Genomic DNA, 12,997 nt, shown 5'->3' with positions numbered 1-12,997 from the left:
AGGGCTGAGACGAGAGACAAGGGGCTCCTGTGTGAAAGTGACTGGAAGGGACCTTATCTTAAGGAACTGCTCAACTAGAGGTGATAGGATGAGATGAAATGATAGTCACCTTATTCATGTTACTGTGATGCAATGAAAAAATGTGGTTGATTCAGAAAACCACGGACTGCCTGCTCACAGAGCACTGTGCTTTCTGGCATGCTGGAAAACCTGGGGCAGAAACGTCTATACAGCAGGAAGTTAAATGACAGTTACACAGCATCGTAGGTAAGGTGTGTTCTTTGAGGAGACGGCTGGATTAACTTTTGCCACAAGTAAATGGTTGGCTTCCTCTGAGATGTGGAAGCCAGGAAGATCAGTCATTGACGACCAAAGTTTGAGATGGTGTATGTAATGCTTTCTTAGAGAAATGAACTTGACTGGAGCTCAGACCGCCTGATGAAGACACCGTGGTTTTCTAGAAAGAACGGGGCCTGATCAAGTGCCACATGTACCTAGCAGCACCTGTGGTTCCCTTGAGGAGCTTTGTGACAGGTGCTCCAGCCAGCCTGTGTGAGAGTGGGGACATAACCACACCCTTTCCCTTTAGAGGAGGAAGTGAGACCATGGGTTAAAATGCCTGTCGTGGAGAAGACGTTCATAAACCACATGGGTGCCTTTGTTATTATGCAGGAGTAGACTAGTTCTCTGTCTTTTTTCCTCCCTCCTCGCCCCCACCTCTCTTTCAAGACAGAGGAAATCTGGCCTGTCCAAGCAGGCGGACTTGAGCAGGCAGAGGCCGTCCACGCGGACCGGTGGCAGGAAGCGTGTGCTCGGCCTGCAGAGGGCTGCGGGGCTCGGGATGCGGTGGTTGGGGCGACGGCGGGCTGGAGTAGGAGTCGGAAGCGGCCGCCTGTGATTGGGTGCCAGGAAGCCGTATGCTAATGAGGCGTCCTGCGGCTTTGACGTGTTTCTGGGCTATTTCCGAGCGAACATGATATTTTGAAGTTTGCCGTTTTACCAAGTTACGGGATGGAATATGGAAAAATGTTTGTGAGGCGGCGAGGGGAGCGACACAAATGTGGCCGTCACTAGAAAGTGAGAGGCTCCCGCAGACGCAGCCGCGGCTGGCGGGTGGAGGCTAAGACTATACTTTCAGGGATCATTTCTATAGTCCGTGACTAGAGAAGTTTCTCTGATCGTGTAGAGCACCCGAAACCACGAGGAGGAGACGCAGCGTTTTCTTCTGAGCGTGAAGTAGGCGACTGGTGTTGCTTGTGCAGCTGCCATCTGCCGTTGATGATCGTTCTTTTCTCTCATTTGAGAGAGTAAGAGGGAGAAAACGCCGTCTGAGTGGTTTCGTTTCTACGTGATGTTCTAGAAAGTGAGAATTTTGTGCTTTGGTAGTCTTCTCTATGTGAGATTCCCTTTTAATTCTGTTATGGTGCTATAGCTGAAATAGGCTTGGCTCTGTCTTTGTTCGCGAAGTGTAGGATATGACATGTGTTCGCGGAGCACTGTGCTGGTTTTTCAGTAGTTGGAAAAGTTCTTCCGCTAAGTTTACTAATTGCGTATTTAGTTTTTGCAGTTAATGTTCAGGTCTGCGGCGCTTAGCTTTGTTAGTAGTGGAACTCTCACATCCATATGTGACTACTGGAAAAACTCTTTTTCTGACTGGCTATACTTTTGTTGGCAAAGTTGTCTTTGTTTCCAATAATTATGTCTAGGTTTGTTATAGTTTTTTTTTCTTCAAAGAGTGAAAGTGTCTTAATTTCATAACTGCACTCACCATTTGCACTGTTCTTGGAGCCCAAGAAAATAAAGTCTATCGTTTCCATTGTTTTCCCATCTATTTGCCGTGAAGTGATTGTAGTTTTCTGAATGTTGAGTTTTAAGCCAGCTTTCACTCTCTCCTTTTTCACTTCGTCAAGAGGCGCTTTAGTTCCTTTTTGCTTTCTGCCATAAGCGTGGTGTTATCTGCGTATCTGAGATTGTTCGTGGCAATCTTGATTCTAGCTTGAACTTCATTCAGCCCACCGTTTCGCATGATGTACTTTGCATGTAAGCTAAATAAGCATGGTGACAATATACACCCTTCACATACTCTTTTCCCAATTTTGAACCAATCTGTTGTTCCATGTCTGGTTCTAACTTGCTTCTTGACCTGCATACAGATTTCTTGGGAGGCAGGTCAGGTGGTCTGTTATTCCCATCTCTTCAAGAATTTTCCAGTTTGTTGTGATCCTTAGCGTAGTCAATTAAGCAGATGTAAATGTTTTTCTCGAATTCTCTTGCTTTTTTTATGATCCAACGGATGTTAGCAATTTGACCTCTGGTTCTTCTGCGTTTTCTAAATACAGCTTGAACATCTGGAAGTTCTCAGTTCATGTACTGTTGAAGCGTGGCTTGGAGAATTTTGAGCGTTACTTTGCTAGAGTATGAGAGGAGTGCAATTGTGCAATAGTTTGAACATTCTTTGGCATTGCCTTTTTTTGGGATTGGAATGAAAACTGACCTTTTTCAGTTCTGTGGCCATGGCTGAGTTTTCCAAATTTGCTGTCATATTGAGTGCAGCAATTTAAGAGCATCATTTTTTAAGATTTGAAATACCTCAGCTGGAATCCCATCACCTCCACTAGCTTTGTTCGTAGTGATGCTTCCTAAGGCCCACTTGACTTTGCACTCCAGGGTGTCTGGCTCTAGATTAGTGATCACACCATCGTTATCTGTGTCATGAAGATCTTTTTTGTATAGTTCTTCTGTGTATTCTTTCCACCTCTTCTTACTATCTTCTGCTTCTGTTAGGTCCATACCATTTCTGTCCTTTATTGTGCCCATCTTTGCATGAAATGTTCCCTTGGCATCTCTAGTTTTCTTGAAGAGATCTCTAATCTTCCCCATTCTGTCATTTTCCTCTGTTTCTTTGCACTGATCACTGAGGAAGGCTTTCTTATCTCTCTGTCCTTTGGAACTCTGCATTCAGATGGATATATCTTTCCTTTCTCCTTTGCCTTTCACTTCTCTTCTTTTCTCAGCTATTTGTAAGGCCTCCTCAGACAACCATTTTGCCCTTTTGCATTGCTTTTTCTTGGGGATGGTCTTGATCACTGCCTCCTGTACACTGTCATGAACCTCCATCCATAGTTCTTCAGGCACTCTATCAGATTCTAATGCCCTGAATCTTATTTGTCACTTCCACCATATTACTGTAAGGGATTTGATTTAGATCATACCTGAATGGTCTAGTAGTTTTCTGTAGTTTCTTCAGTTTAAATCTGAATTTGGCAATAAGGAGTTCATGATCTTAAGCGCTCTCTTAAGATTACTATTTTCAGTCTTATGTGCTAGTGTAGCAGCGGGGTCGTTCATCATGAAACTCATTTTTTGTTTTTTTAAACATATGTGTCATATATATAGGCAGTATATGTGTGTGTGTGTGTGTGTGTGTGTGTGTGTGTGTGTGTGTGTGTGAAGTCGCTCCAGTGTTTGACTGTGACCCTGTGGGTTGTAACCTGCCAGGTTTCTCTGTCCATGGGGTTTTCCAGGCAAGAGCATTGGAGTGGGTTGCCATGCTCTCTTCCAGGGGATTTTCACGAGCCAGGGATCAACCATATCTGTTACATCTCCTTCATAGGCAGGCGGATTCGTTACCACTGTCGCCGTTCATTAATGCTGCTGTTGCTGCTAAGTCGCTTCAGTCGTGTCCGACTCTGTGCGACCCCAGAGACGGCAGCCCACCAGGCTCCCCCGTCCCTGGGATTCTCCAGGCAAGAACACTGGAGTGGGTTCCCATTTCCTTCTCCAATGCATGAAAGTGAACAGTGAAAGTGGAGTCGTCAGTCGTGTCTGACTCTTAGCGACCCCATGGGCTGCAGCCCACCAGGCTCCTCCATCCATGGGATTTTCCAGGCAAGAGTACCGGAGTGGGGTGCCATTGCCTTCTCCGGTTCATTAATGTTAAACCCCTTTTATTCTCTGTTACTATTCCTCATCCTCTGGGGTCTGGAAGGATTTTCATGGCTGTACTTTAAAAAAAACTTTTATCTATACCTTTTCAAGAGATTGTTGAACCTTCAAAGTTAATCCTTTAATCCTGTTTATCGCATATCCGTTTTCTAACATTTTCATTTATTTCATCAAGGGTATTTGGTTGATTGTATTTGCTTCTTCAAAAGTTTTGATTACTTTTATTTTACATAAATTTCCATTTCCTCTACTTTTAGGGTTATTTTGAAGATTAAATGGTGTGATCCATGTACATGGCCTGGAAGTACCGTAGAAGTAGTACTGTAGAAATACTATTAAAGTGCTATAGAAATAGTAGTTTCCTAATGAACAAGGGAAACCACATTTAAGTAGTTTTTTAATTTTGTTAGGAGTTGAGGTACATAATCTTTCTTACTTACCTGACAGCTTTTTTTTGTTCTTTTTACCCATGTCCGACTCTTTGGACCTTCATGGCCGGCAGCCTGCCTAGGCTGCTCTGTGCTCTGCTCTCTCCTGGAGTTTGCTCAAATTCGTGTCCATTGAGTCAGTGATACTCTCTGACCATCTCATCTTCTGCCTCCCTCTTCTCCTTTTGCTTACGGTCTTTACCAGCATCAAGGTCTTTTCCAATGAGTCGGCTCTTCCCATTACGTGGCCAGAGAATAGAAACTTCAGCTTCATCATCAGTCCTTCCAATCAATATTTAAAGTTGATTTCCTTTAGGATTGACTGGTTTGGTCTCCTTGCAGTCCCAGGGACTCTCGAGAGTTATCTCCAACACCACAGATTGAAAGCCTTTTTTCCTCGGGCCTCAGCCTTCTTTATGGTCTAACTCTCCCATCCGTACATGACTGCTGGAAACACCATAGCTTTGACTTGGACAGTATGAAAAGGAGGCCAGGTAGGCAGTGCTTAAAAGGCCCAAACCCGTTGGTGCTCTGGGATAAACCCTGTGCCTTTCTCCACCACAGCCTGTGTCAGTAGACTGGTTTTACTGCATGTGGACCCAAGTTTGGTTTGGTACCAACAGTTTGAAAATCATTTATATGGTATTTCTGAAATAAGAAGAATGTTGGAAAATGCTGCCATCCATAAAAAGTGTACGGCTGCCATGGACCCAATGGAGGTTGCCAGGTTAAAGTCAAGACTGGTTTTAGGAGTTATTATTTCTATAATTTGCTGTTACTAGAGATGTTTCTGTGTGGAGTCCTCAAAATCTGAAATCCACGAGGAGGTCCGTTCTCTTCTGAGTGTCAAGTCAGCTCTTGGTGCTGCTAATTGCCATTTGCCTCTGATGACTGTTCATTTCCTCGGGAGGAGTATGAGGGAAGGGACTCTTTCTGAGTGGTTTCGTCCCCTGTTACTGTCCCAGAAGGTAGATGAATATTTGCCATTAGGGGCTGTTTTCTATATATTTTTTTCTTCACATGTTCAAATTGCACAATACTTTTTAACCTATGTAACAGATGTTGTGGTTTTTTTCCCTACCTAACTTTCGTGTAAGCTGTGATTTTTCTTTCTTTTGACCACACCGTGCGGCCTATGGGATCTTAGTTCCCTGACCAGGGATGGAACCCATGCTGCCTGCAGTGGCAGTGTGGAGTCCTAACCACTGGACCACCAGCGACATCCTAATTTTTCTTTGAAATGAAGGAAAGTTTGTCTGATGCAGTTTGGTGTTTTAGTTTCCTGATTGAATTTATAGGTATTATGATTTGAGGGTTTATTTTCATGCTTGGGGTGGGCCGACCAAGGGTAATGAAACAGTTACTTTCCCCTTCTCTACTCTCCTGTTAGCCAGGTCACTCCTTCCTGACACATGTAGACAGACATCCCTTCCTGATATTTATTGTGATTTATTTCTCCATATCTCAGTTCAAGGTAAGGAAATAGGACGTGTGTGTGAATGCTAACTCACTTCAGTCCTGTATGACCCTTGGTGACACTATGGACTGTAGCCTGCCAGGCCTCTGTCCTTGGGATTCTCTAAGCAGGAACACTGGAGTCGGTTGCAGTTTTCTCCTCCAGGGGGATCATCCAACCCAACCCCTCGTTTCTGATGTCTCCTGCATTGGCAGTCAGGTTCTTGGCCGCTAGTGCCACCTGGGAAGCCCACAGGACTTTAGCCCAGAAGAGGAATGACAGAAGGCAGAGTTTGGCAAAAGGTGGTGGACAGGAAACTAAAGGTAGTGGGCACTGTTGAAAGAGAGTGACATCAGCTGTACATTTGAAGGTCACTCTAAAAGCTATGTGGCGGGAGTCCCCTGGTGGACCCGTGGTTAGGAACCCACCTGCCAATGTAGGGGACACAGATCCCACCCTTGCTCTGGGAAGACGCCACATGCCGCAGAGCAGTTAAGTCTGTGTGCTCTGCAGCCTGCGTTCTTCGTCGGGAGAAGGAGGAGCCTGCACACCACAAGGAAGAATAGCCGCTGCTCATTGCAACTACAGAAAGCCCCCATGCTGTGAAGAAGACCCACACAGTCCAAAATGAAATGAATAAATAAATTAATAAAAATAAATAAAAGCTGTGTTGTGATTATATTTCTGGGGAGGGGTGGGGTGCCAAGTGTGAGGACCAGTGAAACACATACTGCATTCCTCTCCCTGGGAGATGATGGTAGGGGCTGATAGAGAAAGACGAGATCTGAAAGAGATGTTAAGCGGTAAGGTTGACAGGACTTGGGGGTTGGTTTGTTGATGAAACTTCAATTCAATGTCAAGAAGAAACAAAAATTTTATTTTAACCAGTCTGAAGGTTATAACTTGAGAAGCAGATTCTCAGAAAGCAATTAGAAGGTAAAGTCACAATTACCTACCTTCTTCAAAGAATCGTACATCAAAATGACATACTGAGGGCTTCTCTGATGGTACAGTGTACAGCATTGGCAGGAGACACAGGTTCCATCCCTGGTCCAGGAAGATGCCTCATGCCAAGGGCAACTAAATCCTGTGTGCCACAACCAGTGAACTCCGCACCCCCATCCTCCGCAGAGTCCATGCTCTGAAACAAGAGACAATGAAGAGTAGACCCCACTCACTACATCTCAAGACCCTGATCATAGCAACAAATAACCAGCCAAAAATAAATAAAATGTTTAATGTTTTTTAAAGTAAATATTAATATTTTACATAAAGTTCACCGAAGAACAGGTAGTCCAGGTGAACCTGTACAAAGTAAGCAGTAAGTAGCCTCTGCTACAGAGATGAGCAAGAATACGATTCTTTCAAGAAGTCTCGTTGCAGGTGTTAGAAGGAAAAAACATCACGGTTTTTTGCAACCTCCACAGAGCAACTAAGCCCAAGTGCTCCAGAGCCCGAGCTCTGCATCAAGAAAGAGAAACCTAAAAACCTAAACACCACAGCGAAGAGTAGCCCTGCTTGTTGACGTGGTTTTCTCCATTTAAAAGCAGCCTCCAGAGAGAGGCCTTCCCTGAGCACCCAAATCTGAAGTGGCCGTCAAATCCCTCTCTGAACTCTTATCATCCTCTATATGCCTCATCATCTCATCCTCTGGGTAACTGTTGTCACCTCTCTCCCCTACCAGGGTGTAAGCTTTTTGTGAGAGTAGGGACCTCTGTTTGCCCAGTACCTAGAGTAATCTTTAGCACATAGGAAGCCAAACCGGGATGATGGTTAAGGTGACACCTACCAGCTCGGCTATTGACAGACCTCAGGCCTTTCTGTGCCTTAGTTCCCCCATCCCTAAAAATGGGATGATTGTACTTGTATTGGTCTCATAGTTAAAGCAGTTAAAATGATGAATGGAGGCTGGCAAACTCACAATAAATAGTAGCTAGTATTGTCATAGTTGGCAGTCAGGCATTTTTTGGGAGAAGAAATGATGTCAAAGGCAGCAGTCAGCTTTATTTTAAAAATTCAGAAAGTGTGAACAGGTAGTGCAATCCTATGGCAAAACCCCAAAGGTTCTGTTTTCCAGGGCTGGTTGTCAGCCACCCAGTCCCCGTCTCTGCCTCAGTCATGGTGACCTCTCATGACAATTTGAAAGTCTAACTTCTTGGAGAGGCTTGAATGCAGCCGCTCGGAGTTTGAGTGAGCTCCGGGAGTTGGTGATGGACAGGGAGGTCTGGCGTGCTGCGATTCATGGGGTCGCAAAGAGTCGGACAGGACTGAGCAACTGAACTGAACTGACTGAAGGTTGAGTAATCAGTGCTATCAGCTAGGTTCTCAGGAGCAAAGGCAGAGACCTGCCCTTTCCTTTACAGCTTTCAGGGGCGGGGAGGCTTTAGTCTATCTGTGCAGCAAATGCCTCCTGGGCTTTAAAGACTGGGGTTGTGATTGGCTGTCACTCTGTATTATGTAAATTAAGTTTGATTTTTAAAAACTGTTAAATTACATTTTCAGTGAAAATGTTCAAATGAATTAATAAGTGAGAACATTTGAAAGCTGATTGCAAGAGCTCTTCCTGGTTTTTTTCCCAGTAGAAGAAAAAAATGGCAGTGGTGGGGAAACGGTTGCCCTCAGTGAAAAGTTCACAGCTAGCACAGGCCTGGCAGCGGCTGGGAGTGGAGGTTAAGACTATACTTTCAGGGGTCATTTCTATAGTTTGTTACTAGAGAAGTTTCTCTGATTGTGTAGAGCACCCGAAACCACGAGGAGGAGATGCAGTGTTCTCTCCTGAGCGTGAAGCTGGTCCTTGGTGTTGCTTCTGCAGCTGCCATTGGCCACTGATGATCGTTCTTCTCTTCCTTTGGGAGAGTAAGAGGGGGAGGACATCATCTGAGTGGTTTTGCTTACAATTGACTTTTTCCAAAAAAAAGTGAGTCATTTGTAGTGTTTCTTATTCTATTTTAGTTCTCTAACATATATCTATATGTTTCAATGAGATGTACTTTATTTGCCTCCCTTGTAGTTCAGTCAGTAAAGAATCTGCCTGCAATGGAGGAGACCCGGTTTGATTCCTCAGTAGGAAAGATCCTCCAAAGAAATGGCAACCCACTCCAGTATTCTTGCCTGGGGAATTCTGTGGACAAAGGAGCCTGCCAGGCTACAGTCTAAGGGGTCCCAAGAGTTGGACACAACTTAGCTACTAAACCACCACCACCTTATTGCCAGTGGCCTTTGTCACAGCACTGGAGGGTTTACCTTTTATAGCTTTGTGTGAGCTGAGTCATTCCAGTCATTTGTCTGTGTGTAGCGTGACAGGTTTCTCTATCATGGATTCCCTAGGCAAATACACTGAAATGGGTTGCCATCTTCTTTTCCAGGGTATTTTTCTCCAGCCAGGGATTGAACCCGCGTCTCTTTTAGGTCTTTACCACTATCGCCATTATTAGTCAGTGTTAAACCTCTTTTACTCTCATTGCTATTAAATCTATGTAGTTGTTCCATGAGTTTCTCTTTATGGATCTATAGTGGCCAAGCTTTCATTGTAGGCCTAAATTAATTCTCGGTCCTCTTTAAATATTGGGAGCGGTGAGAGGAGCCATTTATGCTCTGGAATATGCCTTGGTCTGTTATTTACTAGTTGTGGGTTCCTGGGAAGTTCCTTGACCCCAACCTGTCTCTCTATGTAAATGTAATACAAATAGCATCAACACACAGAGCTGTCATTAAGGGTGAAATTAGATAAAGCAAGGACGGTAGGTGAGCACTCCTTTCCCCCTTTGTGAGAATGCCCCTCCTTTAAATGAGAAATCCCTCTTTCTCCAGTCTTTACTGTAGCGGCACCACCCACTGAATTGTTCAGGTGCAAACCAACATGTCAATCTTTGAAACCTCTTTCCCTGACACCCCACCCCTCCTCCTGCAGCAAGCCCACCAGTGAGTCCCATCCTACCAACTGAATTTCCAGAGCAGCCCCGGTTTCTCCTTCTTCCTTGCAAGCTACCATGATCTCTCCTTCAGACACCTTGCTTGCAGTGGCCTCGGAACTGGTCTTCACAGCTTCCAGCCTTTCAATGGCATCCCCCATACTCAAAATCCAGACTCCCCGGGAGTTGGACTTGCCCAGAAGATCCTCAGACATCGGCCTGCCTGCTCTTCCTCCTACTCTGTGTTCTCTAGCTGTCTTCCGGTTGCTGGCACACACAACCTTGTTCCTTTCTTTGGGTCATTGTATTCATTGTTTTCCCCACTTAAATGCAGCCTCCAAAAAGAGGCCTTCCCTGAGCACCCAAATCTGAAGTGGCCGTCAAATCCCTCTCTGAACTCATCATCCTCTGCATGCCTCATCATCTCATCCTCTGGGTAATTGTTGTCACCTCTCTCCCCTACCAGGGTGTAAGCTTTTTGTGAGAGTAGGGACCTCTGTTTGCCCAGTACCTAGAGTAATCTTTAGCACCTAGAAAGCCAAACCGGGATGGTGGTTAAGGTGACACCTACCAGCTCTGCTATTGACAGACCTCAGGCCTTTCTGTGCCTTAGTTCCCCCATCCCTAAAAATGGGATGATTGTACTTGTATTGGTCTCATAGTTAAAGCAGTTAAAATGATGAATGGAGGCTGGCAAACTCACAATAAATAGTAGCTAGTATTGTCATAGTTGGCAGTCAGGCATTTTTTGGGAGAAGAAATGATGTCAAAGGCAGCAGTCAGCTTTATTTTAAAAATTCAGAAAGTGTGAACAGGTAGTGCAATCCTATGGCAAAACCCCAAAGGTTTTGTTTCCCAGGGCTGGTTGTCAGCTACCCAGTCCCCGTCTCTGCCTCAGTCATGGTGACTTCTTATGAGAGTTCGAAAGTCTGAGTTGGACAGGCTTGAATGCAGCCGCTGAGATTGAGTAATCAGTGGAATCAGCTAGGTTCTCAAGAGCAAAGACAGACCTGCCCTTTACAGCTTTCAGGGGCAGAGCAGCTTTAGTCAATCTGTGTAGCAAATGCCTCCTGGGCTTTAAAGACTGGGGTTGTGATTGGCTGTCACTCTCTATTATGTAAATTAAGTTTGACTTTTAAAAACTGTTAAATTACATTTTCAGTGAAAATGTTCAAATGAGTTGATAAGTGACATTTGAAAGCTGTATTATTGCAAGAGCTCTTCCTGTTTTTTTCCCCAGTAGAGGAGAAAATGGCAGTGGTGGGGAAACAGTTGCCCTCAGTGAAAAGTTCACAGCTAGCACAGGCCCGGCAGCAGCAGGGGGTGGAGGTTAAGACTATACTTTCAGGGATCATTTCTATAGTTTGTTACTAGAGAAGTTTCTCTGATTGTGTAGAGCACCCGAAACCACGAGGAGGAGATGCACTGTTCTCTCCTGAGCGTGAGGCTGGTCCTTGGTGTTGCTTCTGCAGCTGCCATTGGCCATTGATGATCGTTCTTCTCTTCCTTTGGGAGAGTAAGAGGGGGAGGACACCATCTGAGTGGTTTTGTTTATAATTGTTCTATTATGTTAGATGTTGTTTACTTTTTGGTCTTACTTGAGGTCATTAGAGCTATAATTTCTGTGTTTGATTGTGTTATATCTTCTCTGAGAGGAAACTTGTGAGTGGTTCCCTTCAGTTCAGTCAGTCAGTTGTGTCTGACTCTGGAATTCCATGGATTGCAGCACACTGGGCTTCCCAGTCCATTATCAACTCCCCACAGCTTGTTCAAACTGAAGTCCATTGAGCCATCTCATTCTCTTGTCCCCTTTTTCTCCTGCCTTCAATCTTCCCCAGCATCTGAGTCTTTTCCAATGAGTCAGTTTTCTGCATCAGATTGGAGATTCAGCATCAGTTCTTCCAATGAATATTCAGGACTGATTTCTTTTAGGATCAACTGGTTGGATCTCCTTGAAGTCTAAGGGACCCTCAAGAGTTTTCTCCAACACCACAGTTCAAAAGCATCAATTCTTTGGCACTCAGCTTTATTTTTAGTTAAACTCTCACATCCATACATGACTACTGGAAAACCTGTACCTTTGACTAGATGGGCCTCTGTTGGCAAAGTAATGTCTCTGCATTACTAATATGCTGTCCAGGTTGGACATAGCTCTTCTTCCAAGGAGCAAGTGTCTTATAATTCCATGGCTGCCATCACCATCTGCAGTAATCTAGGAGGCCCCCAACCAAAAAAAAAATCTCTTACTGTTCCCATTGTTTCCCCATATGTGGACTCTGGAGATCCTTTGGAGAAGGAAATGGCAATCCATTCCACTACTATCGCCTGGAAAATCCCATGGACAGAAGAGCCTGGTAGGCTACAGTCCATGGGGTCACAAAGAGTTGGACATGACTAAGCGACTTCATTTTTAATGGACTTCCCTGGTGGCTCAGATGGTAAAGTGTTGTCTACAATGCGTGAGACCCGAGTTCGATCCCTGGGTTCAAAGGGAAGATCCTTTGGAGAAGGAAATGGCAATCCACTCCAGTACTATTGCCTAGAAAATCCCATGGACAGAGGAGCCTGGTAGGCTACAGTCCATGGGGTCACAAAGAGTTGGACACGACTGAGTGACTTCATTTTTAATTTCCCCATATGTGGTTTCCATACATATGTTCTTTATGTGGTTAAGTAGATTTTTCTGCTAGTGTCTTGGTTTTTGGTTTTTATTTGATATATTTCTTGGAGGTGAAGTTTGTCTAGCTAGCAGCTGAGCCTGTTTTTCTCCCGCTTGTTCAATGGGTACTGAAGTATCCTTCATTTGATTTTTTTGAGTGAAGGGCTTTTGTGGTTCTGAGGTAAAGGATAAGCTTGCAATGCAGGCGGGTTCGATCCACAGGTGGGGAAGATCCCCTGGAGGACTTGGCAACCCACTCCAGGATTCTTGCCTGGGAACTGCCAAGGACAGAGGAGCCTGGTGGGCTACAGTCTGTAGGGTTGCAAAGAGTCAGACACGACTGAAGTCACTGAACATTTCCCACAGGCTGCAGGGAAATACATAGCAGTCTGGGCTTTGATACTCAATTATCTGACACACTGATATTGTTATGTATAATAGGATAGGAAATTGCTTGGAAAATGGATTCAAAGTAGCTTTAAACTTAATTTTGATATATCCTTAGTTGTTTTAAGATGGTTTCTTTGCCCCCTCAGTGTTGATTTTTTCTTTTATTAGGTTAGTTTGACTAAGTGCAATTTAAAATCAGCCTTTTTAG

General features: G+C 44.5%; 1 protein-coding gene and 4 non-coding genes across 8 annotated transcripts in view; all 5 read left to right on the top strand.

The window, feature by feature from the left end:
• The window catches only part of TEX14 (testis expressed 14, intercellular bridge forming factor), a 126,733-nt gene that overhangs the window by 41,423 nt on the left and 72,313 nt on the right, over positions 1-12,997 (top strand). The gene's annotated exons all lie outside the window — the stretch shown is intronic.
• Positions 1,123-1,337, top strand: LOC138415612 (small nucleolar RNA U3). Its single transcript, XR_011247359.1, has one exon. It is a non-coding gene; the product is annotated as a small nucleolar RNA U3 (small nucleolar RNA).
• LOC138415616 (small nucleolar RNA U3) lies at positions 5,110-5,315 on the top strand. Its single transcript, XR_011247363.1, has one exon. It is a non-coding gene; the product is annotated as a small nucleolar RNA U3 (small nucleolar RNA).
• LOC138415614 (small nucleolar RNA U3) lies at positions 8,502-8,715 on the top strand. The gene has a single exon (XR_011247361.1). It is a non-coding gene; the product is annotated as a small nucleolar RNA U3 (small nucleolar RNA).
• On the top strand, positions 11,073-11,286 carry LOC138415615 (small nucleolar RNA U3). Its single transcript, XR_011247362.1, has one exon. It is a non-coding gene; the product is annotated as a small nucleolar RNA U3 (small nucleolar RNA).

Source organism: Ovis canadensis, chromosome 11 (genome assembly GCF_042477335.2).
Source record: "Ovis canadensis isolate MfBH-ARS-UI-01 breed Bighorn chromosome 11, ARS-UI_OviCan_v2, whole genome shotgun sequence".
Lineage (NCBI taxonomy): Eukaryota > Metazoa > Chordata > Mammalia > Artiodactyla > Bovidae > Ovis > Ovis canadensis.
The sequence above is the reverse complement of the archived record's forward strand: the minus strand, read 5'-3'. Positions and strand labels throughout refer to the sequence as shown.